We start from the raw sequence: 25,064 nt of genomic DNA on the forward strand, positions 1-25,064 counted from the left end.
AGTTTTCATGAAGAGTAATTTAGAATGAGACACACTTGCATTAAATTAAAAAAAAAAATAAGCACATAAATGTCACAAAATCATTGTATTTTGGAATGCTAAGGGAAAATTTCAACCCAACTTCCTCATTTTACAAAATAGGGAACAAAGGATCAAATAAGATTACTTATTACCTCAAGATCACATATGCACCCAGCAAAGGCCCTGAAAAGAAAATCAATGGCAAAACACTTTCCAGATTTTTCTCTATTCACATTATGAACCACACCTCTACATTTACTTATGAAGAAAATAATCACAGCTGTTCCATGCTTAAATCAAGGCATATTAATTATCGAATAAAATTTAAAGTCATAATGTAGACTATCAAGTTCATCCTGTATGGGCGCATCATATTTTAATAGTCTAAATAGTAGATTCAGATGCATTTAAAGTAAGTTAGTCTACCTATGAGTTTCTTAATTTTGCTGACTTTTGAATTGCCACTGAAATAACAGTGCTTTGCTATTATGGTCCAGAATTATTTTAGATACATTTTTCAGTATTTTTATAAATAATACTGTGATTTTTTTATAACATGAATACACACTGAAATCTGTCAATAATATGTTTTCTAATATCAACATTCACTGAAATTCCAGGTATCCTTATAAGTGTTAGAAGGCTTGACTCCATTGCTCCCAGTCACATAAATGAGTTTCATTTTATTATTCTTTTCGGCATACTTGTATTAAATGCTAGTAACTTCCTTTTATTCGGTTATCATTTTAGCGCAATGATTGTAAATTAAATATTAGCACAAAATACTAACCAGTTTTCAGGCACACCACTTTATTTTTGCCATGGACCCGGATGTTTGAAGTTACTAGGGCTCTTTAAAACTAACGTATGCTTCCAGCAATTCATTGATTCATACTAAATCAGTCCAGTTAATTTTAACCTTGACCTCCCACAGCTGCACTGCTTTACTCAGTCCCAAAAAGTCCCTGCTTCTGCTTGTTATGAAGCAATAGTAGAGAGGAGAAACAAAACCCATTCCTTTAAGAAAGATTCCGCCTCCTCTTTTATAAGTAAGCGCCTAATGGTATCTGGGGAGTCTCTGCTAAGTCACACACTTTACTACTCAGCATTGGGAGAAGCTGCTGCTGCTGCTGCTGCTGCAGCCGCCGCCACCGCCACTGCCGCTGCCGCTGCCGGTCTGTGGCTGCAGTGGGTTTCTGTGCAGCACTGCAGAATCCACACCTACAGAACAGAAGACACACACGTCTACTACCCTGGACGCAAGAAAGCCTTGCATCTTCAGCAGGTGAGCCGATCTTTTATCCGTTCTGTCCAGAAACTGTGGGAAAGGGAATGATCCTGGAAAAGCTTGCTCATCAGACATGCTTGAAATGGATTATGTTAATTTGTCTTCCTTTGCGGGGGGAAGGGGGGGTGTCTAGATTTGTGACTGGCAAATGCTGTATATACTGGAGACTATTGTTTGATAAGTGCTGTTAACATACTTTTTTTTTTTTTTTTGCTGTTTATTAAAAGGCTAACCTTGATGCATGCAAAAGCTTTTCATTTTTTGCTTTATAAATGCGAGAAAACATCCAGCCACTCCCAATCTCTCTCTCTCAAATACTGCAGATATTTTTAAATGCCAAATAAAATGACAGGCAGAGCGTTTTCTAAATATTTTCTCCCCAAAGTTAGGAAGCCTTCCCCATGATCCTTTAGGGGTATTTAAAAATCATAAGGCATGGTTAGATTTTGAGCAGATGGGAGATGGTGGTAGACTGAAATTTCTATAGCCTTAGTCCAGTGGAGAGAGAAAATGAGGATAAATGAATCACAGTTTGTGCCAACACAAGATTCATTTTCCACACTTCATATGTGGGAAGAGGAAACTACATTTTAATTAGCACATTTTTTGGGAAGAGGGAGGGGATGAAGATGAGGGGGATGGCATGAAGTATTTGAGGGGGAAGAGAAGAGTCTGCAGAGGAGGAAGGAAATGAAATGGACTGTCGCCAGTGCCTTGGAAACCAAGGGAGATAAGGGTGGGGAATGAAGTTTGTTCTGCTTGGTAGGGTGGGGTTGACTCAAGGGACCATGAATAACCAGAATGGCGCTTGGAGGGGTGTGCTTGTGAGTGGATTCGTGCCCGTGGAGGACACGTGTGAGGGAGGGATGTGCCAGTCGTAGGTGGCAGAAAAAGATATACATTCCTGGGAGGTCTGTCTCGAGAATAGCTTAGGGTGAGAAACGTGTCTGGGCGATGGGGTTGGGGGGCTCAGTGTCACCTGTGGATGGATCCACATCCCTGCTACTGCACGTTGCAAAAGTTTACCCAGCGCCGAATTCATTTTCAAGGCTGGCGCTGCCTCCCTCGACGTTTCCCCTCCATGATGTCAGCTCTTATAAGGTCACAAGGCCAGGGGCCAGAGTAGGGGTGAAGACCCTCCACTGGTCCAAGTGGACCAGGATTGAGAGAACCCCTGCCCTGCCCCTCTGTGGACGTGGGCGGGGGGGGGGGGGGGGCAGGAAGCGCCCAATAGGCAAGCATGCTGAGAAAATCTAGGCCCCTCCTATGGGGGGCGTGCGGAGGTCGAACCTCAGCAGTGGCCTCCCTCTCAACACCCAGCAGCCAGAGTAGGCGGCAGAGGTTGACAGAAAGCGGCGGTTCAGCCTTGGGACGGGGAAGGCTCGCTCAGGTTAGGGCGGGCAATATTTCTGAGGTGCCTCTCCTCCTCCTGGTACTCGGGTTTCCGTATCGGGGTCGTTTCCCCCTCCGACCCTCAGGGGACGCCACGGATCGGAACTGCATAAGCCAAAGGAGGACGTTGAAGAGGTGCCAAGCAGCCGCCTAGCGCCAGGCCCTCCGAGAGGCCCAGCCGCCCGGTAGGTCCTGGCGGCGGCGGCTGCACAGATGTGGTGCTAGAGGGCGGGGAGGGGGCCGCAGCGGGCGGAGCCAAGGCTCGAGAGGGGCCGTAGGGGCCGCGAGGGGCGGGGCCCTAAGGGGGCGGGGCCCAGAACATCCTGTGATTCCGAGGGGCGGGGCTAGGACGCTCGGGGGCCCAAGGGGCGGGACCAGGGGCGTTTGGGGGCTGCGGGGCGAGCCTTTGGGGGGCGGAGCCAGGGGCGCTTGGGGGCCTAAGGGCGGGGCTTAGGGGGCGTGGTCAGAGGACGTACCGGGGGCGCTTGGCCAGTCCCGCCAGAGCGCGAGCGGCCCGCCGGTAACGGTCGCCAGGGCGAGTGGCGGGAGGGGAAGGAAGGGGGTTTAAATTATTTTTTTAAAAACTGTGAGCGAGAGCCAAAGGCATCGCGACCCAGGTGTCGCCGCTTCCTGCTGCAGAGGGCTTGGCGCCCAGGTCCCTCCCTTCTCACGCCCCCTCCCCTTCTGCCCTCCCCTCTGGAGCCTCGCGGCGCTTAAGAGGCGGCGGCGGCTGATCGAGCGGCCGCTGCAGTCCCGGCGGCCGCGGAGAAGGAGGAAGGAAAGCACAAAGCCCGCTGCGCGAAGCGAGCTGCGAGGTAATCCTGAGGGGAGAGAAGGCGCCGTCGTTGAGCCCCTCAACGGCGGGCGCCCGCGCGGGGCTGGGCTGCGGGACCCTTCCAGGGGGTCGGCGGGGGCTGGAGCGGCGGGACCCTTCCAGGGGGTCTCGCGGGGGCTGGAGCGGCGCGGCTTGCGGGGCCGATGGGACTTCCTATTGGATGTTCCTGCGGCCTCAGGTGAATCTCTCTCTGCCCCCGCCCGGGGGCCGAAATGGGAGCCTTGGGCTGGTGCGAGGGGAATAGATTTGCGGGGGAGGGCCTTGGGGCGCCGCGGGGTGGGCCCGATTCTAGGGCGCCCTCTGGTTTCCCTGGAGAGGGTGAGGCGTTCTGAAAATTGTGAGCTAGTTGAAGCGTCAGTGATTTGGGAACCTTAGCCCTGAAGGTGCGCTCCCAGAGGGTGGGAGGTTGCTGCACTTGGAAAAGGTGGAGGGAGGTAAGGGAAGGAATGTTGGTTTGTTTTCCTCATTGAAAAAAACTTCTGTTACAAGTTGAAAGTATTCAACTACCTTTCTCTTGTGATCCGCGCGTCCCCATCCTCCGGCGCGCACACACACCCCTACAAACGCTCACACGTTAGGTTGTGCTTCCTGCCTGGGGTGACAAGCAGAGTTGGCAGTGGGTCCGCTTTGCTGGTGTTTGGGGCACGTCCAGCCTCTTTGGAAGTATCCTATAGCTGAGGCAAGACCACAGAGACAGGTAGAAGAAACTAGGCCTCCATTAAATTGGCAAGAATGGCCTCAGGTGAACTTTTTTGTTGCAGAGATTTAATTGCAAGTAGGTGCCCGCTTAAAATGGGAGCGTAGTAAAACCACTCATTTCTTTGGCACATGTGCTGTTGCAATCGACCACTGTAGTGGTAAGGAGAAAAATGGAATTTCACTTAGCCAGGAGGTTTTGAGTTGGGATTATATGAGCGAGTTGAGTTTGGTGAGCGAGTTGATAAGATTCTGGGGTTGGAACCAGCTGCATAAACGTGTGTCCGTGTTTATGTTAAATTATACAACATGTTAGATTTAGCAGTGTGAAGTGGTTGCTTTTCTGGAATGAAGTGCCTCTGCATCATGCCTGGTGTATCCTAATTTGGACTTCAGAAGACTTCTAAAGAGGGTATTGTTAAAGAGACTAAGAGTGCAGTGTAATCTGTCGTTAAAATAAGATGTTTGTTAAAAATTTGTGTGATTAAGGTATGGTCCCCACACATTTATACGGTTAAGTTTAAACTTCGGGAGCATATGTGTAAAGTTTTTTTGTCTCTAAATCTTGATTGCATTGTAATTGCCTTCTAACTCCTTTTGCTTAAGTTGAATAGATTAATTTTGGACAGGGAGAGCCAAAAAAAAAAAAAAAAAAAAAGCCACTACATTTAATGCTTCAACTTTTCAAAGAGTTCACTTTTTTTTTTTAAGGTGTTTATTTTTGAGAGAGCTTGAGAGAGAGAGACAAAGAGACAGAGTGTGAGCAGGGGAGGGGCAGAGAGAGAGGGAGATACGGAATCTGAAGCAGGCTCCAGGCTCTGAGCTGTCTGCACAGACCCGGACGTGAGGCTTGAAGTCAAGAACCATGAGATCATGACCTGAGCCAAAGTCAGAGGCTTAGCCCACTGAGCCACCCAGGTTCCCCTGAAGAGTTCACTCTTAAAATCAACCTCAAATACTGGCATGTTGGTAATAGTTTTTAAAGAAAAAGTGGTGTATCAATTTTGAATGTTAAATGTAATTTTTTTAATGTTTATTTAGTTTTGAAACTTTTAAAAAATGTTTATTTTTGAGAGAGAGAGAGTGTGGTGGAAGGGCAGAGAGAGAGGGAGACCACAGAATCCAAAGCTGGCTCCAGGCTCTAAACTGTCAGCACAGAGCCCGACAGGGGGCTTGAACCCACAGACGAGGAGATCATGAGCCAAAGTCAGACATTGAACCAACTGAGCTACCCAGACACCCCATAATGTTTGTTTATTTTTGAGAGAGAGAGATAGCGCACATGCGCGGGAGCACACAAGCAGGGGAGGGGCAGACAGAGAGAGGGAGTTGGAGGACCAGAAGTAGGCTCTGTGCTGACAACAGAGAGCTTGATGTGGGGCCCAAACCCACAAACTGGGATTACAACCTCAGCCGAAGTCAGATGCTTAACCTACTGAGCTACCCAGGTGCCCTGAATGTTAAAGATTATTTAAGAATTCTTGAGATTGTTGTTTTTTGGGACATTCAATATGTTATAGCTTTTTACATGTATGATAACAGGAAATGTTGGTAAACATCTGATATGACAGGTGATCATAAAACACCTGGGAAATATTTATTTTCATGCTAGAAGGATTGTATTTTCAAGATAGGTTTTACATTCTAAAAATGAGAAAATTATATTGTAACTTTGCTATTTCTGGCCCCTTTTTTTCAATAATGTTGTACTGGGAATAACATGAGCTCCACTCAGTGATGTTTAAAGTGTGGATTTGGTCTTTGTAAAACCAGAATGTCTTTGAGACTAAGAGCACATAGCTTCAGCTCCCACACGCAATCCTAAAGTTTAGACTCAAGGTAAGGCCCCACTTGTGCAGTTCTGAGGTTTCCTAAAGTAGGTGTATCACGTCTGTTTTGGTTACACCTGAGCCTATATAGGTTGTTAGCTGTTTAATCTGTTCTGTTGCAAAGCAGGTGGTTAGCAGTACTGGGCAGCACTTATGCGTGTCATCGGGGTGTAAGAAGCATTTGTATTGAGGGGAGAAATCCTATAAAAAGCATAGAAACCCATCTGTGAACAAATTCAGTTTGTAGAGTGTTAAGGAATGATAATCAGAACCTTAACCAAGTGGTGTTATGTAAAGTGTTTAGAATATAGTATGGTTCTCAGTGCTTTATGTGTTTACCATCGTTAGTATAGAAAATGACTCTTTCCTGGTGGTTCTATTACGCTACCTAGCAAGTGAAGACTCAGCAAATACTTGTAACTACTAATATTTATTTCCTCTACCTCTGCACCAGTTTTATATGTTTTACTTATTCCTCATGACAACCCAGTGACTAAAGAGACATAGAAAGTTTAAGTATTTTGTCCAAGGAGTATAGTTACTAGGCGCTACAGGCTGGTTCTGAACCCAGAGTGTGACTCTGGAGTGAGCCTTGCTATTATACTTGCAATGGTAGTTACAAATCATTGAAAGGTCTTCGCGGTGTTCCCAAGACTACAGCTGCGCCTGTGCTTGTTTAGCTACAACTTGCTGTGTTAATACCACCAGGTTTTTAAATATGAAGAGTGGTGATTAATCTGCATTAAGTAGAATCACCTCTTGACTTTGGAAGAGGATTCTTTTGATTCATACAATGTATGTTTAGCTAGGATGCTGGGATTTGAGCTAGCGTATGTTATCTTCTTAATTACTAAAGATATTAAAGTGTCTCTCTGTCCTCTTTTTTTTTTTTTTTAAACTTACTAGTAGGTGTTGTTGGGCCCCACCAGGCCCAAGAGGCACTAGTTCCCCTTGGAGAGATTCTGGTTCTAATCAGTATCTAAATCAGTAGGCCTGATCTTCTGACTATCAACAACATACCAACCTAAGATGGATTTTAACTTAAATTTGTTCTAAATATCCCCTCCGATGCCTTCTAAAATTAGCTGTAAGATATAACTTGTGGCTTATACTTTGTCACATTCCTCAAGGAATTGTGTGTTGCTGCTTCACCAGTGTAGTTGAGAGGTCAGGCACATAAACCATAACCCAAATTAGGAGCTGTTTTAAGTAATGTTTAGAAGTATTAGTGTAGGGGCACCTGCGTGGCTCAGTCAGTTGCGTGTTGGACTCTTGATGTCAGGGTTGTGAGTTCAAGTACCACATTGGGCTCCATGCTGGGCTTGGAACCTACTTTAAAAAAAAAAAAAGGAATTACTGTAGAGGACTGAAAAGTCCTTTTTTTTGATAGTTTAGTGAAACATAAAGTTAGGAAAAAAAAATTTTTTTAATGTTTATTCATTTTTGAGAGACGGAGAGAGAGCATGAACAGGGAAGGGGCAGAGAGAGGGAAACACAGAATCTGAAGCAGGCTCCAGGCTCTGAGCTGTCAGCACAGAGCCCGATGGGGGGCTCACACTCACAAACTGTAAGATCATGACCTGATCCAAAGTTGGACCCTCAACCAACTGAGCCACCCAGGTGCCCCAGGAAAAAATGTTTTAAAACAAGCATATGTTGAATTAAGGAAGCTCAAACTATATTGAAGATACAGGTTACTGTTTCTCATCTAAATAAGCATTACATTTTTTGGCTAGAATTAACGTTCAAGGTTGTTTCCAAATCCTTTGGAAATACTAAATATGTAGAGTTTGAATAGAAAAAAAGTCTTAAATGTCTAATTAGAGCCCTATTCTTTTAAACAGACACCTTATTTAAAATTGAGGAGTTGTAGACTGTCATATCGAGGTTCAAAATGAGTGCCCTAATACTTTCTTTCATGTCTTCTGTGTTAATGGTTTATCATTTGATCTTGGGGTCCATTCCAGTCCACTTATTTTTTTTTTTTTTTTTTTCAACGTTTATTTATTTTTGGGACAGAGAGAGACAGAGCATGAACGGGGGAGGGGCAGAGAGAGGGAGACACAGAATCGGAAACAGGCCCCAGGCTCTGAGCCATCAGCCCAGAGCCTGACGCGGGGCTCGAACTCCCGGACCGCGAGATCGTGACCTGGCTGAAGTCGGACGCTTAACCGACTGCGCCACCCAGGCGCCCCAAGTCCACTTATTTTTTAAATGTATTTTAGAACAGTGAGAGTGAGCTCATGCATGCATGGGGGAGGGGCAGAGAGAGAGTGCGAGAGACTCTCCAGCAACCTCCACACTGTCAGCTCTGAGCCCTTATGCAGGGCTCAAACCCATGAACTGTGAGATCATGACCTGAACTGAAATCTAGAGTTGGATGTTTCACCAACTGAGCTACCCAGGTGCCCCTCCAGCATATTTATAGATGAGATTATTATGAGGTCTTTCAGGTTCTGCAAGTGACTAAGCTCTCTTGGCCAAAAGCCAAGACAATCTGAAATTTTTACTGTAATGGGTTGTATGTATTGAGAATCCTCCCTATCATACAGGTTAGAAGTCTTTTGTATGGCTTGAAAGAAAACATGTCAGTTATCCCTTGTATATAATAACTAGATGAGTTTAATTATTTTTTTCATCTGGCTGTCACTGGCTATGGACACACATGTGTGTAACCATCCTACTTGGGGGATATTCTTCCTTTCGTGTAAAGTTAAAAAATTATTCACCTGGAATTCATGCAATACATAATCTGAGTGTCAACAGTATGCATTGGACAATTTTAACTGAAAATTAATTTGTGTTAATTAAAATTAAGTGTTGGAGGAAAAAAAGGTTTGTGAGCTCTTTGTGACCTCTTTATGTCACGTGTATTTTAATAATCTTTTATATCTGGACAAGTTTCAAAATGCAGTTCAAAATTAATTGCACAGTTGAAAACCTATTTGGATGTTGAGATGGTACTGTTTAACTTACTCTGAAGCCTTAGATGATAGTACAGATAACGAGAATCAGTCTCTTGTTTCCTTAAACTAATTTTTGTTGGATACCTTTGAAAAGCTGCATTAATAATCTCAGGTTTCTAGGACATTACTTACTACACTGAAAGAGCAATTTAATGAGGAGTATCCTAGAAACCTTAAAGAATGAATGTGGCTTTCAGTGTTATCTAGCATAACCCAAAAAGTGGTACCATGATCACCATTTTATCAAATGAATGAAACCCATCTTCGACATTAAAAACTTTACTGTACATTTCCTTCTTAGGAAGATAGTATAGTCTGTTTTCTAACTATGCCAAAGCTGAACTGTTGTTGTAAAAGATGTCTAGGCTTTGACATATAGTTACATCTGCTAATGAGTTTAGATGTAAATTGAGCTTTTATCTGATGTAAAACTGAACCCCATTGCCACCATATACTTTATACTTACTTGTTTTTAAAAGTTGGCATTAGTTAAAGCATAATTACTCCCAGGTATAAGATGAACTTTGGAACTATTTGTTTCAAATTGTCCGAAACTGTGCCTGAGGATACTGGTGTATAGGCGGTACATTAGCTAGCATTTAAGATTGCTACCTCCTCAGACAAGGCTACAATTTGAACCTGGGATGATGAAACTCCCTTTTAATGCAGTACGCACCCATGGTTTCCACAGCATAAAAATTTCTTACAACTAGCCAGCCAAGGGTAAAAACACTTTTTGGAAGCTTAAGGACAAATGACATAATGTTCTTAAAACCAATATCTCAAGAAGTGCACTGTATATATTAATAAAACTTCTGGTGGGGGCGCCTGGGTGGCTCAGTCGGTGAAGCGTCCGACTTTGGCCCAGGTCATGATCTCACGTTCGTGAGTTCAAGCCCTGCGCCAGGCTCTGTGTTGACAGCTTGGAGCCTGGAGCCTGCTTGCGATTCTGTGTCTCCCTCTCTCTCTCTGCCCCTCCCCAGCTCATGCTCACACTCTGTCTCTGTCAAAAGTAAATAAACTTAAAAAAAAAAAAAAAAACTTCTGGTGCTCACAAGGTGCATTAAGGCAAGTAGACATTAAGGCAAGTGATTCATTAAACAAGATGGAACTCTAACTCCAGTTAACATACATGAAATTGTTACTTTGTTCTTTGTGCTATTTTTCATACTCCTTTAAATTTATTCTAATATATATATATATATATATTTTTTTTTTTACTCCCTTATCCCCTTACCTCTTTGGAAAAGGAAAGGTATGAATTCAGGAGTCTGTTTAATTAAGCTCCTGGCTGTTGTTGGTTGCCTCCTAGGGGAGCTGGAATTCCAACAATGTAGAAAAAGCAATCAGGTTGGAGAAGTGCTGAGTTTTTCAGTATCTTGGGAGTTGGTGTGTGCCTTTAATTTGTCACCATCAGCAATGTTTCTGTGACGTTCTTCCACAATGGCTCAGCTATCTTGTACAAGGATAGCATTTCCTTCTTCCTTTTACCATACAGTATTCTCATGCTGTCATCTTTTGATCTGCTGGAATGACTAAATGCCATAGCAAAAAAAAGGGGGGGGGGATTTACTCTGTATCCTCATGGAGAAGATAAGTAGGCTTACTTGGAGTGTCTGAAGAAATGTATTTTGGGATCAAGTCCTTTCCAGGGACTCTTTAAGAACACTCTATTTTTAATCCTTCAGAAAGTAGAGCCAGCAACTGTCAGCTGCATTGTCACTTCTAATCTCATTTGTCTTATTAGTACATGAAAAGATTCTATCAGGGCAGTGTTTCTTACTATCTAAGGAAGTGGTTGGGGAAGGGTGATGGTCACAGCTCAAGTGGAGTTGTGAATGGCCTTAAGTGCATAGGATGAGCAGCACAGATAAGAGTGGAAAGGGGAAAAGATTGGCAATGGAGTTGATGTACTGGTCTTGTTGTTTGTCCCACTCCCCCAACTTTTTTTTTTTCTCACTTTAACTTTTAAACTGTGTTGTTGTTGTTGTTGCTGTGTTGCTGTTTTGTTTTGTTTTACCTTGCCTTCCTCTGACTTTTATTGCCGGGTCTGAGTTTTACCTCTCCTAGAGAAAGGTGGAATTTTCAAGGTGATTCGTATCTGATCCCTTTAAAGCTTGGCTTTCAGCTAGAGTGCACTAACAGGAATTTCCTTCCATTGCTCTCCCCAACTGTCAGTTTTTTAAGTTTCAAAAAAAGATCTCAAACAGAAGTGTGAGAAAACTTGTCAGGTAATAGTTGGAAACCATTATGCATTAAAGTAAGATACATATTATTAATGAATCATAAACCCATACTGTTGAAACACCTTTTTGCAAAACTAAATCTACAGTAATTTTGTGTTCGGCTATTTCTTTTTAAGTTGGTATCGAAAGTTATTTTTAACCAAAACGTTGAAAGTAATATGAAAGAAATACATCTTTTATTGGTCTTAGTGAATGTTGATAATGATAAAAATCATAGTTTTCTAAAATATTATTAAATACTCTAATAAAATACTAGAGGGACAATGATTTGGTCACTAGCCACTGAAAGACAGTCACCTCTAGAGTAGAAAGTAATCGGAAAGGAACATTTTATACCTGAATAAGAACAGTATATCTGCTTGATGTAGTGAAGGCTCTGAGAAGCTGGTTACTTGGTAATCACTTGAGTTAGTTGATTTTATATTGTGTCTGATGTTATATAATCTGAATTTTCTCTGGGCTCTTTAAAAGTGTCTAGCTGGACCACCAGCTTTTGATGAATGCATTTCTGGCGGGATTGTGACTATCGTTAAGTGCTTTGAAGAGAGAAACCCTGTTTTGTATCACACCTGACTGTCACAAAACATGCTTCTTGGAGCTTGTTTAATTTGGGCTCAAAGGGAAGAGTGCCATCTACTGAATGGCCAGCATCATGTTGAGCAGCCCCAAGTTTTTCTTACAGAACTCTCCAGGCTACTGAAGAAACCAGACTGAGCTTCATTGAAGAATTCGACAGGATCTTAGTACTAAGTGGAATTGCTGCTTCCCTAACTTTAATTATACTTTCCAGCAGGAGGCCTAAACCCATGATGAAGAACTAATTCACCATTTGTTGGATTGTGTGGGAATGGAGAAAGTTCAAAAAGTTGTTGAGACTTTATATTAAAAAATAGTCTAGCAATGATGAAATCATTATTGAAAGTGGTAAAGAAAATTATTTTAATGAGGCATATTTCATTAGTAGTTCTGCTTATTGATGGCTTCTGCAGACAACAATGATATTGTTTAAAATTTGGGCCTAAAATCAGAGAAATCACTTGTTTATCTGGAGGTAAGGGTTCTAAGAGTATTTGAATATTTCAATTATTTTTTTCTCTTGCCCTTTTGTCTTCGTTTCTTTTTACTTTGTCTCCATTTCTAAGGCACTATTCCTGCTTGAGTGATTTCACTGTTTCAGAGTGGATTTTGTTGTTTTCCTTTACTCAAGGAGCCTCCTGGATTGTTCTGTCCAGTTTGTCCTAACTTCCAGAGACTGTCAGTGATAGTAGTCATGGGTAGAGCTAGAGGTCACAAAACCAGTTATAGGATTATGATACCTGGAATAGGCCTGTCAAAGCCAGACAAGAAGGAACTTTGACAATATGAATTGAAAGGAAGCTTTGAAATTAAAATATCTTTGCTGTTATAGATCCTATGTAATTAATCAGTAACCATTTTTCTCAGCCCTTAAAACCTGCCAAGGATTATATTAAGCACTTTACATAAATTATCTGGAATTTAGTTAAGTAACTTGCCCAAGTTCATACCATTGATAAGTGGCAGAGTCCAGGGCTGACTGCTTTAAACAGGATGCTATACTGCTCATTTTTTTAAGTTTGTTCTTGTTGGTGACTACACAAAGACTTGAACCAAGATCAGAATAGTATTTATGCCTCTGCTGGAAAATATTGGTAGTTTTTTGTTTGTTTTTTAAAAGGGTGATGAAATGGGTAAATAGGATTGAAATTTCAGAAAGATCAGGAAGTATGTAAGATAGACCTTCAAATATTTGCTATTTGGTTTATCTAAAATATTCATTTCTTTATTCCTTTCTCTATATTATTAACTTAAAACCACAAGAAAAATTTGAAACAGTGAATTGTTTCATGTTGCTTAAAATATGCTACTTCATGGGAGGAGGGGTTGGGCTACAGAAGGGTTTTATGCTGGGATTTTGGGGGGGGGGGTTGCTGTAGGGGAGGGGAGGGATGTGTTAATTGTCTTTCTGTATTTTGCTTCTAAATATTTTTAGGTAGTAGTACTGTAGTAATACCCCATGTCCACAGCACAATAAAACTCAGCCATGTGCCAATCAAGATCTTGGGGGAACAATTTGTTGTGCACACCAAGTGTGCTCTGAGTACCGTACCTCTAATATATGTACTAATAGTTTTGACTGCATTATTTTCTCAATTAAGAGAAATACCTACTCTTTGAATGTGGTTTTGGCTTTTAAAACCTATCTTGACCTTAAAATATCTTGATTACTTTAACGGGTTGGGAATCATTGTTTTAGTATAACCAAAAGCTTCTAAAATTGTGGTTCAGTGATGGTTGTGCTGTGTATTCTAAACCCAGTCACTCCTTTAAGACGACCTTCCCTTTCGTATGTAAGAGAATTATGCTTTGCCTTTCAGAAAACCCCATGGGAACATCAATTCCATAACTCCTTGGATTCTGACTCTGCATTCCAGTCAAATGTAGGAAAGGTCAGCAACAACTAAGATGACAGCACAAAAGATGTTACTTGCCCGTGTGTGATAAATACTGAATGACAGGTACAGATAACAAAGGCTATAGGTCATCTGGTCAAGAAAGGAGCCCCATAAATGGAGTGGTCAGAAAAAATCTCCAGCAAAGAGGACAAGGGTGGGCCTTGAAAGACAGGATAGTACTTCATTAGGTGCAGGGTATGGAAAGAATTTTTGGCAAAAAATTACTGTCCATGAAAATATTTTTTTTTCTCTAGTATGATGGGAGATCGTTTATAATAGTGGTTCGCAATGTCTTCCCACTGCAAGGCACATAAAGGCTACAGTATACTCTTATCAGAAATAGTGCCAAGGACACACATCCCTAGGAGGTATATTAGAGTATTGCACGGATGAGAGGGAGAGAGTGGTGGTGAAAGTTAACCTGACGTGAAACCTGGTTCTTGTGAACCTGATGTGAAAATGACTGGTTCATAGAAACCTCCTAACACTGCTATTTTGAAGTAATGCTTAGGGAAATTGGTACTTGGAAGACTTCTCATCATTTCAGGGTGCCTGGGTGGCTCAGTCGGTTAAGTGTCCGACTTCGGCTCAGGTGATGATCTCATGGTTTGTGAGTTTGAGCCCCTCATCAGGCTCTATGCTGTCAGCACAGAGAAGGGGCCCAGAGGCTGCTTCAGATCCTCTGTCCCCCTCTCTCTGCCTTTCCCTGCACACACGCACGCTCTTTCTCTCTCTCAAAAATAAATAAACAATAAAAAAATTTTTTTTAAATTCTCATCATTAAAAAATTTTTTTTTCTTTTTTAATGTTTGTTTATTTTCAAGAGAGAGTGAGACAGAGAGCAAGCAGGGGAGGGACAGAGAGAGGGACACACAGAATCTGAGCTATCAGGAGCTATCAGCACAGAGCCGGATGTGGGGCTCAAACCCATGAACCCTGAGACCATGACCTGAGCTGAAGTCGGATGCTTAACTGACTGAGCCACCCAGGTGCCCCAAATTCTCATCATTTCTAACACTGAATAAGAAAAGCCTCTTTTGGGGAAGAGATGTGGCTTTTTAAAAAAAATCCGAATTTGTCCATTATGTACTTTGCCAAATACTAGAGTGTAATTCTGTTGATGGCTCTGTTGTATCTTTTAAATCTAATCTATGGATAGGGGCGCCTGGGTGGCGCAGTCGGTTAAGCGTCTGACTTCAGCCAGGTCACGATCTCGCGGTCCGTGAGTTCGAGCCCCGCGTCAGGCTCTGGGCTGATGGCTCAGAGCCTGGAGCCTGTTTCCGATTCTGTGTCTCCCTCTCTCTCTCTGACCCTCCCCCGTTCATGCTCTGTCTCTCTCTGTCCCAAAAATAAATAAACGTTGAAAAAAAAAATCTAATCTATGGATAGAGTTGTTCATATTATGAAATATAATTTCTACTTAGTTTTTGTTAAGAAAGTCTGGTTTTGAATTTTAGAGGATTTGTTCCAAGTGTTTGAATTCTCTTAAATTTTGTAATGCTTGTCACTTATTTTTTGAAAATTACTTAGTGTAAGTATTCAGGATATTTTGAGCAAGTCACTTTATTTCTTTTTCACTTTAGTTTTCTTAATTATAAAATATGTGAGGGGTTGGGATAGATCATCTTAAGATCCATTCCAGTTTGAAGATTCTGTGAGTTTATTTCCAAGGAAGGTAAAGTCACCAATTAGTGGTTTTACTTGGAAGGTGGCCAAGAAACCTATGATTGAACTGTGTGAAAGTCCTGGGCATAGGTCTAATGGAAGGCCAAAACCATGAAAGTCCTTGGCTCTGTGTATATGTGGCAGTTGAGAAAAGGACATTATCATTCCAGGTCCCCCAAAGTTTATTTTAGTTCCACAGAAACTAAAGGCCTTTGGCAATGGACAACGGACAGAACCTTGTCAAAAACAATGAAGTGAACAAGGATAGCATTTTTTTCCTAAAGCAAACTGTCGAAACATAATGGCATATTTTTCTAAAAATGGTGTTTTTCTATTCCCATTCCATCTTTACTATGTTTGGTATATTGGTTCCTTATAAATATTTCCGACTTCTGTTTTTAGTTCTTCTTTTCTGAGCAGTTTTAGGTTTCCTTTTATTCATTTATTCATCTAGCAAATATTTATTGAGCACTTAATACATGCCAGGCCTTGCTCTAAGTTCTTGGGAATTCAGTAAGTAGAACAGAAGAACTCTCCTGTCCTAATGGGGTTTTATATTCTTGAAGGTAAATAGAAACAAGTAACTTGTGTGCTGTATTGGTTTAAATGTTATGGAGAGATACAGAACTGGGAATGAAAATAAAGGGATTGTTTGGGTGTATGGCAAATTTAAATAATGGCTAGGTGAAGCACTCATTGAGAAGGTGACATGTGAGCAAAGACTTGAAAAAGGTAAGGAGCACGTATGTGATATAAAGGGGACGATTGTGTCAGGCAGAGGGAAAACGCCCTGAGGCCCAAGAGCATCTAGCATAGATGAAACAGAATGAGGGATGGGTTTGAGAAGCTGTTGGATGACTTCGAAGAGGTGGGACATGATCTGACACAGATTTTCCAAGGATTATTTTGGCTGTGTTTTGACACCAGACCATAGTGGTGCAATAATCTTGGTGAGAAATGATGTACCTAGTAAAGGTGGTGAGATGTGATTGGATTTTGGATATTTCTGGCTGATATAGCCAACGGGATTTGCCCACTGGGATGTGGGGTATATGTGAGTCAAACTTGAGACCAAGGTTTGGTGCCTAGGCAAAAGTTTGCAGGAGGAACAAATTTGGGAGGCAAAGGGAATAGGAGTCCAGTTTGAGACGTAAGTTTGAAATGTCTATTCAACATCCACTTAGAGATACTGAGTAGGAAGTTGCTATGAGTGAAAATATAGTTATTGGCTTATTATATAAACTTGATGGTTGTCATTATTTTCCTCTTTCACTTTTAAATATTTCCATATTTAATCTCTTTGATGACTAGAATAAACTTTGTTGCAGTAAGGGTTTGATGTCTTGCTTTACATCTTTATGTTTTAAAGGAATTTAATATGTTGTGTAAAACCTTGAATTTATTTTAACTTCTAAAGACACTTGGTCCCAAAGGAAATCTTTTTCTCTAGGGATAGAACAGTTTGTGCTTTTTTAAAGTTTATTTATTTCTTTTGAGATAGAGAGTGTGACTGGGGGAGGGGCAGAATGAGGAAGAGAGAGAATCCCAAGCAGGCTCCTCATTGTCAGCACAGAGCCAGATGTGGGGCTTGAACTCATGAACCATGAGATGACCTGAGTTGAAATCAAGAATGCTGACCACGGATGCTTAACCAACTGAGCCATCCAGGTGCCCCTAGAACAATTGGTTTCAATCAAAATGTGAAACTGTTGTTACTGTCCTTTGAAATGTGTGTGTGAATGTAAAATAGAACAGTTTGGCTATTCCTCAAAAAGTTAATACAGTTTAATGGTTAAAAATAGTAACATATAGTTACCATTATGACACAGCAGTCCTACTCCTAGGTATATACTCAAGGGAAGTGAAAACATGTGTTCACACAAAAAACCTGTAGACTATAGTTCATAGCAGCAGCATTTGTAATAACCTAAAAGTGGAAACAGCTAAATGTCTATCAGCTGATTAATGGATAAATGTATATCCATGCAATGGAATTTTATTCAGTCATAGAAAGGAATGAAGTACTGATATATTCTACAACTTGGATGAACCCTGAAAACATTATGCGAAATGAAAGCAGCCAGACATGAAAGGCTAAACATATCGTCTGGTTCCGTTCATGTGAAATGCACAGAGTAGGCATATCCAGCAAGCAGATTAGTGGTTGCCAGGGGCTGGGGGTGGGGGAAATAGGGAGTGACCTGCTTAATGGGTACTGGGTTTCCCTGTGGGATGATGAAAAAGTTCTAGAAGTAGACAGAGTTGATGGTTGCACGGCATTGTGAATGTACTAAAAGCCACAGAATTGTACAGTTAAAAGACTGAATTTTATGGTATGTGAATTACATCTCAATTTTTTAAAAAGATACAAGGAAAAAAAAGTGTGTGCACATGTGTACACGAAAACAACTAAAACAACGTATATGGACCTTATTTCTAAAACGGAACTGCTGGGGCGCCTGGGTGGCGCAGTCGGTTAAGCGTCCGACTTCAGCCAGGTCACGATCTCGCGGTCCATGAGTTCGAGCCCCGCGTCGGGCTCTGGGCGATGGCTCAGAGCCTGGAGCCTGTTTCCAATTCTGTGTCTCCCTCTCTCTCTGCCCCTCCCCCGTTCATGCTCTCTCTCTGTCCCAAAAATAAATAAACGTTGAAAAAAAAAAAAATTTTAAAATGGAACTGCTTTCCCAGTCCAAAGTTGATGAAGCGTGACTACCACACTAAACCTGGTTTAGCTTGCTTCGCCTAGAGAGTCAGAGTTAAGGTATTTAGATCTTTCAGGTAGACATCAGGAGGGAGTCTGAGATCCTATCCTTGGCAAGTCATAGATGAGTCTAATTTTTTTTTTCTTAAATATCCAATTTCATCGAGATGGCCTATATATGCAAAAGAAAGCTCTAAGGTTATCATTTCTGTGAGTTTCAGAAAATAGAAACCAGTATATAAATAAGTTTATTAGGTCTTAATTAAGATGGCTTCTTTCTCTGTACCTATAATTTAAAAATATCGAGAACTCAAGTCCCAATAATTTTCTTTTAGCCAAACCAAGATGATATTTACTTACTTTTTTTTTTTTTAGTGTTTATTTATTTATTGAGAGCACAAGTTGGGGAGAGGCATAGAGAGAGAAAGAGACAGAGAGGGAGACTGAGAATCTTGAAGCGAGCTCCAGGCTCTGAGCTGTCAGCCCAGAGCCCGATGTGGGGCTCAAACTCAGATACTGTGGGATCATAACCTGAGCTGAAGTCAGGTGCTTAACTGACTAAGCCACCAGGTGCCCTGATGATATTTACCTTCTTAAAAACATTATTACCATCAAAGAATTGCCTGCTAAGGAAATACATGAAAGGATTATCTTTAACTTTCATATACCACTTACTACCCTAATGTTATTTTTTTATTAAGATACAATTCACATACCATAAAATTTGCCCCCTAATTTTATTATGAAATATATATATATACATTCTAATGTAGGAATTCTAATAAAGGAATACATAAATATATATACATATATACATATATATTTATAATATATGTATATATACTAATATATATATATACATATGTATATATATATTTATGTATTCCTTTATTAGAATGAAAGCTTCTAGACAAAAGATGTCCCTATTACTTGAATGGTTTGAGATGTTTTCAGCATTTTTTTTTTTTTAACGTTTATTTATTTTGAGAGAGAAAGAAAGCACATGAGTGGAGGAGGGACAGAGAGAGGGAGAGAGAAAATCCCAAGCAGGCTGCACTGTCAGCACAGAGCCCGATGCGGGGCTCAAACTCACAAACGGTGAGATCGTGACCTGAGCTGAAGTCAAGAGCCAGATGCTTAACTGGTTGGAGCTACCCAGGCACCCCAGTTTTCAGCATTTTAAGGGCAACACATGAACTGGACAAGAAGTGTGGTGGGGAAGATGGGCACCTATGTAACTAACTCCAATACTAGCCTGAGAGCTGTGTTAAGGCAGCAATGTAAAGGAAGTCCAGGTGGGCAAAGGGAAGGGAAATGTTTATCCCACTGAGACAATTCATGAAGGAGGTTGACATTTTTTTTTTTAAATATTTATTCATCTTTGAGAGACAGAGCATGAGTGGGGAAGGGGCAGAGAGAGGAGACACAGAATCTGAAGCAGGTTCCAGGCTCTCTGAGCTGTCAGCACAGAGCCCGATGTGGGGCTCGAACTCACTGTGAGATCATGACCTGAGCCGAAGTTGGATGCTTAACCGACTGAGCCATCCAGGTGCCCCGAAGGAGGTTGACATTTGAGTTGAATTTTATAGGATCTTCCAAATGTTGGAGGAGGGTGAATTACAGAAGTTGATGGAAAGTATGTAGGTCTGTAGGATAAATGTGATGGGCGAGGAAACAGGAGAGGTAAGGTTGAGAGCATTAGATCATGACGGCCTTGGATACTATTTTAAGAAATTTAGACTTTATTCCAGGGCACTTATTTTAGCTGATGAGAGGCATAATCAGATGTGTCCGAGATTGGTGTGTGAAGAATGTTGTCATGGAGAAAGTGTTGGCAGAGAGACAAGTTAGGCATTTTGAGATGAGCAAATGAAGTAAGGCAGTGGCTTTGAGATTAGAAAGGGAGGAATGGGACATTTTGGAGGCAAAAAATCTGTGCAACTTGCTAAATAATGTAGAGGTGGAAGGAACATTCCATCACCATGGGTAGAAATTTAAATGTTGCGTTTTACTCCATTTCCAATTCTGATTTATGACAGAGGGAGATGGACTTGTACTACTAGAAATGAGGAAGATTTGTAAATGTATCTTTTTCTTACCATACATAAAAGACTTTAGAAATGTGACTACTTTTTAAAAAAAAAATTTTTTAACGTTTAGTTATTATTGAGAGACAGACAGAGCCTGAGCAGGGGAGGGACAGGGAGAGGGGGAGACACAGAATCCAAAGCAGGCTCCAGGCTCTGAGCTGTTAGCACAGAGCCCGACGCGGGGCTCGAACTCATGAACCCTGAGATCATGACCTGAGCCGAAGTCTGATGCTTAACCAGCTGAGCCACCCAGGTGCCCCAAAACCTGACTACTTTTTAATTTTCCTTAATTTTCACTGCTTGTCAGTTATTACCCAATTGTTCAGTCTTTGGATTTGTTTTCATTTGTGCCTTTGGAAATGGTTAAGTAGTCCTCATTTTGATTTAATACTCTTTTTTTGTTTCCAAATGAAACTTCCTCCCTATGCTGTGCTTTGTATTTTAAACTTTTGCATAGTGGAATAATAAAAAAGAAAGAATTGAAGATATTGGGCATTTTAATATCAAGTATTGCATGCTGTCATTACAGGAAGTCATTGTGCCATCTTGAGGTTTCCCCCTTGCTACCATTTAGTGGTTTGTCTTAGAACTTCAAAAGTAAACATGTGGTGGGGCACCTGGGTGGCTCAGTTGGTTAAGTGTCCAACTCCTATTGGCTTGGGTCATGATCTTACAATTGGTGAGTTCAAGCCTCACATTGGGCTCTACACTGTCAGCATGGAGCCTGCTTTGGATTCTCTCTCTCTCCACCCCCCCCCCCAAATAAATAAAACTTAAAAAAAAGCTTTCAAAAGTAAACATATGGTAAGTTCTTATAGGAAACAATTAGAAAATGTCAAAAGAAGCACATTCAAAATAAATTTTTTTGGTGTAAATTTAGGAGAGAATCCAATCCAGTGAGAGTTTTTACATATTTGTATAATGAAACAAGTAATATATGTCTCCTCCTAATGTTTCCTACTTATTAAAAGGCATGGCTGGTAATTTTTGTTGGTTTATAGCTCCCTCTAATAAGACATGTAACAAAGAGGGTGATCTACTAGGATGTAGTTATTTTATAAATAGATGGAAGAAAATACCAGATTTAACAGAACTGACTTCTAAAATATTACAGGATAAAACTTGCTTTTGTGCTTTAAAATTTTAAGTATTGGGGCGCCTGGGTGGCTCAGTCGGTTAAGCGTCCGACTTCAGCTCAGGTCACGATCTCGTGGTCCGTGAGTTTGAGCCCCACGTCGGGCTCTGGGCTGATGGCTCAGAGCCTGGAGCCTGCTTCTGATTCTGTGTCTCCCTCTCTCTCTGCCCTTCCCCCATTCATGCTCTGTCTCTCTCTGTCTCAAAAATAAATACACGTTAAAAAAAATTTTTTTTTATTATTATTTATTATTTATATTATTTATTTATATTATTATATTATATTATTTATATTATAATATATATATTATTATATTATTATATTATTATATTATTATTTATTATTATTTTTTTAAGTATTAAAATAGCTTATTCAAAAGCAATTCTTAAAATTAAAAATACTTCATATAAATTTCTCTGAAAATTTTGGGGCACCTGGGTGGCTCAGTTGGTTAAGGATCTGACTTTGGCTCAGGTTGTGATCTCATTGTTCATGAGTGTGAGCCCCACATCGGGCTCTGCACAGACAGTGCAGAGCCTGCTTGGGATATTCTCTCTCTCTCTCTCTCTCTCTCTCTCTCTCTCTCTCTCTCTCTCTCTCTCTGCCCCTCCCCCACTTGCACGTGCATGCTCTGTCTCAAAATAAATAAACTTTTAAAAAAATACTATGAAAAGTTTGACAATCAAAAGCGTAAAAAGCACTCACTGATTATTTAAAAGCAAGAATTTGTTAACTTCATTTCTAAGGTAAACTTAACTGTGAGTCATATTTTTATAAAATCATTTTCATTTTTAAATTTTAAAATTAACTTTGGAGTAAGAAACTTCAGCACATGGAACAAAATCCAAAAGGCACAAGAGTATACAATGAGAAGAAAGTTGTCACCCCACCCCAAACCATTCAGGTCTCTTTCTTTCTTGTATATTCTTCCAAAAATATTTTTCATTGTTTATTTTAAAATTCCTGAATCAAGACTTTGCCTGCCTACAACTGGATTAATTGCTGTGTAAGAAATAGAGCCTTGGGCTTAGAACAACCTGGAGAAAAGCTAGTGCTGTTCTGGGTATAGTTTCCAGATCCATTCTCTTTTTTTTTTTAATTTTTTTTTTTTTTTAACGTTTATTCATTTTTGAGACAGAGACAGAGCATGAACGGGGGAGGGTCAGAGAGAGGGAGACACAGAATCTGAAACAGGCTCCAGGCTCTGAGCTGTCAGCACAGAGCCCGACACGGGGCTCGAACTCACGGACCGCGAGATCATGACCTGAGCCAAAGTCGGCCGCTTAACCGACTGAGCCACCCAGGCGCCCCTCCATTCTCTTTTTTAAGAGTGCCCTTTCCTAGCTTTGTCTCCACTTACAGCAGAGGTATGGAAAGTGGGAGTTGGAAATTGTAATCATCTGTCACTCCTGTTTCACCCTAGGCAATTACCAATAACTTTATGAAATGATACATGCTAACAGCACATTCTGTTTGAGAAGTGCTCCCATAGAAAAACATCCTTACTAGGGAGGGCAAAGAAGGGGTCAGGAATGGTCAGCCCTTACCATCTTTGCACATCTACCCCATGATGCCAGCTGTAACTGTATCTCTTCTAAAACTTTTAATTTTTAGTAGTTGGCATTATTTTGTTAACTGCCTTTGGCCATCCATTAAGTCATAAGATTTTCACCCAAGTGTTGCGATTGCCTGACTCTAAACTTGCAGTTACTAGACTTGGTTTCTTTTTTTGTTTTGAATGCTGTTTAATAGAATGTCATTCCTATGCAGATACTATAACTTATAGTCTTATATGGGGGGGGGGGCAGTTCTTTTTAAAATTTCCAATGTATTTAAATTTGTACCAGCCATCTTTTATTGGATATTCTCAATTGGGCTGTGAAAGGATTCAGCAATGATGGAATTCCTCCAGGTGTGCCAGGCCACCCTCCACACTGGGCCCTCTTCAGTGGTACTCACTTAGCCACTCTTGTTAGAGTTCCTTGTAAGAAAGGCAATAGTTGAACAGCACATAAGCTGCCAGCACCATAGAAAGCCCAGCAATTCTTTCTTCACATTGACTTACTTGTAATATTGGTAGTGAGCTCTTTGAAACCCTCCAGCAGTGCCTTTAGGGATGAAATTCTGCATCAGTATCCGGCTTGCCAGCTTCCCTATTTTAACATCCACGAGTTTCTTCTTCACTAGTACAGCTGATGCCATCTGGAGTCCTGGGTGTCTGGTGTCTTCCAGTATTTTTTAATGTGGTAAATACAACGTAAAATTTACCGTCTTAGCCACTTTTAAATGTGTAGTTTAATGGTAATCTTATATAACTGTCACCACTATCTCTAGAACGCTTCATCTTGTAACCTTGAAACTCTGTACCCATTAAACAATAATTCTCCATCCCTCCTCCATATTCTTAGATCAAAAAAATTGTTTGGGGGCACCTGGATGTCTCGGTTAGTTGGTTAAGCATCCAAGTCTTGCTTTCGGCTCAGGTCATGATTCACTGTAACATCCAGCCCTCTGTCGGGCTCTGCTTGGGATTCTATCTCTCCTTCTCTCTCTGCCCCCACACACGCACACTCTCTTGCTCTCAAAATAAATAAACATTTAAAATAAGCAATTTCAAGATCAATGTTTCAGGTGATACAAAATCTATTATTTTTATACCCAGTCGAGATTGTAATTTGAAACTCTATACAGATCTGTATTATGCAGCAAAGGTCATGATTGGCATTCAAGCCCCTGGAGTTGAGACAAGGGGCACATAACCTGTAGCCTTTGATTCATATTTTTAAAATGAAGAACCATAGCCTCATTATACCCCTCAGCTGTGCAATTTTTTTTTTTTTAATTTCATTTATTTATTTTGAGAGAGAGCAGCAGAGGGACAGGGAGAGAGAGGGAGATAGAAAATCCCAAGCAGGCTCTGCACTGAGAGCGGGGCCACACTCATGAACCATGAAATCATGACCTGAGTCCAAATCAAGAGTCAGACGCTCAACTGACTGAGCCACCCAGGTACCCCTGGGTGCAAGTTCTATGTTAGTGGGTTGGAGATAGTGTTTAATAATTATGGAATAGATGGAAATCTGCAGAGTGGTACTAGCTGACTTCTGCCTTCATGACCCAATAAAAAGAAAGTTTCCCCACTAATAGAAGTAGGAGTTCCCCAGGTTTGCAAGTCTCTTTGGATGCTAAAATTCTGCCTTTGTGTGAATCATTTAAACTTTCTATCATTTTAATGATTGGAAGTGGGAATTCTCTGTAAACTTTAAAGTTGGGGGGAGGAATTTGGGGTAAAGAGGGGGATGAAATCTAGACTCAAAATTGTGGAAACCCCTACCTTATTTTATGGGTGAAGGACCTGGTCTGGTTGAATGGAGTGACATGTTCAAGATAATGTTACTCGTGGCTGATCTAGACTTACAACTGTGTTTCTGACTCTCAGTCCAGTGTCTTTTCTACTTTATGACTTTACTAGCAATCTTAACCCATTCATGCAATTCTGGGGTAAGGGAGTTACCAGAATTTCACTTGATTTTCCCTAGAGCAGGGTTTGGACAGGATAAGAGACCTCACAGTCTCTTAGTGATTTGAAGCTGCTTTTCAAGAAATACTTGCTGCCTGTCTTTGTTTTTTAAATCTTTCATTGAATTAGGAAAATTTTTTTGGAGTTAAAAACTCTGGAATGTGTCATGCACTTTCCTGTTATTTTGAAAAAAAACTACGCTGATC

The 25,064-nt window shown here is 41.0% G+C and overlaps 1 protein-coding gene across 7 annotated transcripts in view; it reads left to right on the forward strand.

The window, feature by feature from the left end:
• Positions 1-962: 962 nt before the first annotated feature.
• Positions 963-25,064, forward strand: part of ADD3 (adducin 3) — a 125,128-nt gene continuing 101,026 nt past the window's right edge. For 2 of the 7 annotated variants that reach the window (XM_045438846.1, XM_045438852.1), the window contains exon 1: positions 3,162-3,516. The gene's annotated coding sequence lies outside the window, so the exon portion shown is untranslated. Of the gene's footprint in view, positions 1,307-2,596; positions 2,887-3,161; positions 3,517-3,624; positions 3,715-25,064 lie in introns of those variants that run through there. The other 5 variants (XM_045438853.1, XM_045438847.1, XM_045438854.1 and 2 more) reach the window with 5 other exon arrangements.

The sequence above is a fragment of the Leopardus geoffroyi genome, chromosome D2 (assembly GCF_018350155.1).
Source record: "Leopardus geoffroyi isolate Oge1 chromosome D2, O.geoffroyi_Oge1_pat1.0, whole genome shotgun sequence".
NCBI lineage: Eukaryota > Metazoa > Chordata > Mammalia > Carnivora > Felidae > Leopardus > Leopardus geoffroyi.